Source organism: Cebus imitator, unplaced genomic scaffold (genome assembly GCF_001604975.1).
Source record: "Cebus imitator isolate Cc_AM_T3 unplaced genomic scaffold, Cebus_imitator-1.0 Scaffold31, whole genome shotgun sequence".
NCBI lineage: Eukaryota > Metazoa > Chordata > Mammalia > Primates > Cebidae > Cebus > Cebus imitator.
In genome coordinates this window covers 7,571,923-7,577,175 of record NW_016107346.1, presented here as the reverse complement: position 1 = coordinate 7,577,175, position 5,253 = coordinate 7,571,923, and positions in this window count along the sequence as shown.

Below are 5,253 nucleotides of genomic sequence, written 5' to 3'. Positions count from 1 at the left end.
AAAAAAAAAAAAAAAAAAAATTCCAGAAACAGGAAACCAAGGTAGGAGTGAAATAAATTATCAAATAAATTAATTTCAGAAAATTCCCTAGCACTAACAGACATAAGTTTCCAGACTGAAAGGGCCCACAGCACCTGGCACAATGGGTAATGGGTGCTGAATAAAAATAGGCCAACATCAGGACATGACATTGCAAAATTTCAGAACACTGAAGACAATTCTACAAGCATCTGGAGAGAAAAATGACGACAAAGGAAGAACCAAGAATCAGAAGTCATGTGGGAAGCCAGAAGGCACTACAGTCACTTCCTCCCCTCAGAAGGACAATGGGCAGGAAGAGGACAGGGCAGCATGGACAGAACTCTTGGAGATGAAACGGATGGAATACTAGGGGATACATACAAATGGGGTCAGTTTGGGCTTAACTTAGGACAGATACACAGAAAATCATGCAAACGAACATGATTATTAACTCCAATGAAAAACTAAAAGTTGTGTCAGAAGGAAAAGAAGTCATAATAAGTGTCCTGGCTCAGCTATGAATAGGGTTTGTATATCCTTAGTAATATCAACATTATTGATCCCACCAAAATGACACAATTATATGGACAAATGGAGGGACTGAAAGTACGTGTCTGTGATAAAGGATGACTAAAGAGCAGCCAAATCTGCACCACCAGATACAGTCGATTGATAAGGCCCAATACTGAACAACTGTGAAATGGTAATATAAATACTTCATGTGGAGATGAAAGTTAATACTAAAAAATTCATCTGGAAGAACTGAAGGTGGTTATCTCCTGGGGAGAGAGGAAAGAGGGGTTGCCAAGAACTGATTTTCATCATAAGCCTTGTTGAATTTTTTTTTACACAGGGTCTCACTGTCACCCAGGCTGAAGTATAGTGGCGAGATCATATCTCACTGCCGCCTTGAACTCTTGGGACTCAAGCGAACCTCCCACCTCGGCCTCCCAAGTAGCTGGGACTACAGGCATGGGCCACAGAGCCCAGCTAATTTTTTAACTCTTTGTAAGGATTTTGTTGTTGTCATTTTGTTACTCTTTTTTTTTTGAGATGGAGTTTCACTCTTGTTGCCCAGGCTGGAGTACAATGATGTGATCTCAGCTCACTGCAACAATTGCCTCCTGGCTTCAAGTGATTCTCCTGCCTCAGCCTCCCAAGTAGCTGGGATTACAGGTATGCATCACCACACCCAACTAATTTTTATATTTGTAGTAGAGATGGGTTTCACCATGTTGGTCAGGCTGATCTTGAACTCCTGACCTTGTGTGATCCACCCACCTTGGCCACCCAAAGTGCTGGGATTACAGGTGTGAGCCACCTTGCCCAGCTGTTTTTGTTATTTTTTCTCCCAAATATTTTTTATCTAGATAAAAAAAAATATGAATCTCAGATACGGAACCCAAGCATACAAAGGGCTGACTATACTCATTTTTTAATATATTTGTTCAGTTATTTCAAATATGGAGCTATTTCTGCGTAAGTACATTGCAAACTTCTGTAGGATGGGCATAGTGGAAAATTCCTTTTTGATGTCTGTCAAAGCTATGTTCATAGTAGATGCCCTCAAAATATTTCATGCATAAAGGCCGAATTCAAGGTGACTTGATATGCAAATTTAAATCAAAGTCTGGAGATAAAAACCGAGGTTAAAGCTGTCACTGATAATACTTAAGACATTTGGAGAACCTAAGTACATCAAGATAGAGCTGCATTCAAAGCTCTGGGGTCTACTTTTTTGGTTAACGTTCATTTGTTTTAATGTTTTTTGGTTAATGTTCATTTGTTTATTTGGTCACCTGGGACTTGGTATATAAACGTGCAACTACTCTGCCAACACCCTATGTGACTTTCTAGTCTTTGTGCCTGCCTTCTTTTTCTCCTAGATTGCAAAGTCTAGGAAATGTTTCTTGGTTAATGTTCATTTGTTTAATGTTCATTTGGTCACCTGGGACTTGGTATATAAACACGCGTCTACTCTGCCAACACCCTATGTGACTTCCTAGACTTTGCGCCTGCCTCCCCTTTTTCCCTAGATTACAAAGTCCTAATCTCCACACACTGAGATGTTGAACTTCTTTTACTGCCAGTTTGATAAGATTGGCAGAGAGAGATTAGTTTCTTATCCCTTGCTGGAGGTGGAGAGATAAAAACACCAGGGAGAAAAACTCAGTGGAAGATCTTCTTGAGTTGATGTTCAGAACAAGGAGGAGTCCTTGATCCTGGGCCAGCATCAATCCATGACGCTTTTGATCTCACTGTGGTTTCGCTCCCCATTAAATGGGGAAAATACTTGACATTTTCTGACATCCCAGGGTCAACATACGCATAGCAGTAAATGTGATACACACATTAAGAGAATGAAAGGCAAAAATCACATGACCATCTCAATGGATGCAGAAAAGCACTTGAGAAAATCTGACATCCTTTCACGGTAAAAACTCTCAACAAATTGGGTATAGACGGAACGAACTTCGATATACCTTGAAATTTACCTTGTATGACATATTTGCAGTGAATATACTTAATGGTATAAAGCTGAAAGCTCTTCCACTAAGATCAGGAACAAGACAAGGTCCCCACTCTCACCACTTACATTCAACATAGTAATGGAAACCCTAGCCAGAGAATTAGGCGAGAAAAAGAAATGACAGGCCTTTGAATTAGAAGTGAAGAAGTAAAACTGTCTATTTACAGATGGCATGATCTTATAAATAGAAAACCCTAAAGATACCACCAAAAACCTGTCAAAACTAAATAAAGTTGTAGGAAGCAAAAGCAACATATAAAAATTAGTAATGTTTCTGTATATTAACAAAGAACTATTCAAAGAAAAAAATGAATCAAAAATCCATTTTATTTTATATTTTACTATTTTGTAGAGAGAGGGTCTCACTATGTCACTCAGGCTGGAGAGCGGTGGCACAATCGTGGCTCACTGCAACCTCCACCTCCTGGGCTCAAGCTATCCTCCCATCTCAGCCTTCTGAGTAGCTGCGACCACAGGTGCATGCCACCATACCTGGCTAATTTTTTTTTGTATTGTTTGTAGAGATGGGGTTTTGGCATGTTGCCCAGACTGTTCTTGAACTCCTGGGCTCAAGCAATCTGCCTACCTCAGCCTCCCAAACTGCTGGGATTACAGGCATGAGTCACTGCACCTGGCCTACTTATTTATTTTGAGATGGAGTCTTGGCTGGCCACAGTGGCTCATGCCTATAATCCCAGCACTCTGGGGGAGGCCGAGGCGGGCGGATCACCTGAGGTTGGGAGTTCAAGACCAGCCTAACCAACATGAAGGTTTGGCTTTGTGGGAGGGTTTAAGACATAGTCTTTGCCCTTAGTGAGTAAAATCAGCCTGATGGATCTAAAAGTAGCAGAGTGGTAGAAACTTTGGAGAACTAGAGAATGCTGCTGAGCTAAAGCTTTCACTACCTTGCTCTAGTTGGCTGGAACCTCTCAGTAATGAAGGACTACCTGATTTTTCAAGAGAAGTCCAAAATCAAGATCATGTGAACATTTCACTTTTTAGAAACAAAATGCAGAACTTGAAGACAGGTGGTAAGAAAGTAAAATGGAACAATTAAATCAAAAAAGTAAATCCTCAGCCAGACACAGTGGCTCATGCCTGTAATCCTAGCACTTTGGGAGGCCAAGATGGGTGGATCACCTCAGGTCAGGAGTTTGAGACCAGCCTGGCCAACGTGGTGAAACCCTGTCTCTATTAAAATAAATAAATAAAATCAATCAATCAATCCTCAAATGCAGGCCAATATGTGGCTGCTAGTTTGCAGCACAAACTACCAAGTCCTATTTTTTCCTGCTGTACCTCTAGCACCTCACAATTCCTAGCAGAACAGAAGTGCCTCTGGTATATGACCACATGAAGCTCATCCAAGAGACCCACCAGAGTGGCAATGAATCTGAAATTTCCATCATATGCAGAACAGCTGAAGCAACTGGAGAGGATTTTTAGCCTTGGAAATGACTAACAGGAGGCAGCACAGTTGTTGCAAATAAGAACAGCCTTTTAAAAAGTTAGGGTATATGGTATCGCCAACACTTTGGAGTGGGGAGGAGGTTATTTTGAGGTAAAATATACATCTGACAGCTGACCATGGTCACTTAACTACTTCTATTTTCCACACCCACCTTCCCCATTTCTTCACTGGCCCAGTGCCTAAAAGCATTTGGCTGTCATGGTAGTAAAGGGAGTTCAGGCTTTGCCTTATTAAATTTTATTTTTTATTGAGATGGAGTCTCTGTTATCCAGGCTGGAGTGCAGTGGTGTGATGTGGGCTCACTGCAACCTCTGCCTCCTGGGTTCAAGTGATTCTCCTGCTTCAGCATGCGCTGTAGCTGGGATATAGGTGCCCGCCACCACACCCAGCTAATTTTTGTATTTTTAGTAGGCAGGCTAATCTTGAACTCCATACCTCAAGTGATCTGCCTGCCTTGGCCTCCCAATGTTGGGATTACAGGCATCAGCCATCACGTCTGGCCCAGGCTTTGCCTAATTTTAATCCCAAATATCTCACTTACTTCCTAAGAATCTTACCTAACTCAGGATTTTTCTAAGGATTAAAATGAGATATGTAATAAAAGCACTTGCCAGAATATCTGGTAAAGGGGTCAAGAAATGTTCAACATTATTACATAGGTTTAGATCTTTTCTCCTGTCCAACTATTAACCAGGCCCAACCCTACTTAGCCTCCAAGATCAGATGAGGTGGGGAGCATTCAGCGTGGTATGGCTGTAGAGGTTTAGGTCTTTTCTATAAAACACCAAATACAACTATGGCCAAAGCACAGAACTTACAGGGAGTCTGATTTTGGCTTAATCAATGATACTTTTGTAACAATTCCAGCTGGAATGATATTACAAGTGTGAACGCTGAAATAGAGCAGCAAAGGCCACTGCTCAGGGGACTCTGGAGAGGACATTCCTACTCCATATAGGAAGTTGGCTGGTTTCTGCTCCGACACTATGACTACTAAATAAACAGGATGAAAAACTACACTTATAAGGTACATCAATAAGAATATGACTGATCTCGGCCGGGCACGGTGGCTCAAGCCTGTAATCCCAGCACTGTGGGAGGCCGAGGCGGGTGGATCACGAGGTCAAGAGATCGAGACCATCCTGGTCAACATGGTGAAACCCCGTCTCTACTAAAACTACAAAAAATTAGCTGGGCATGGTGGCGCGTGCCTGTAATCCCAGCGACTCAG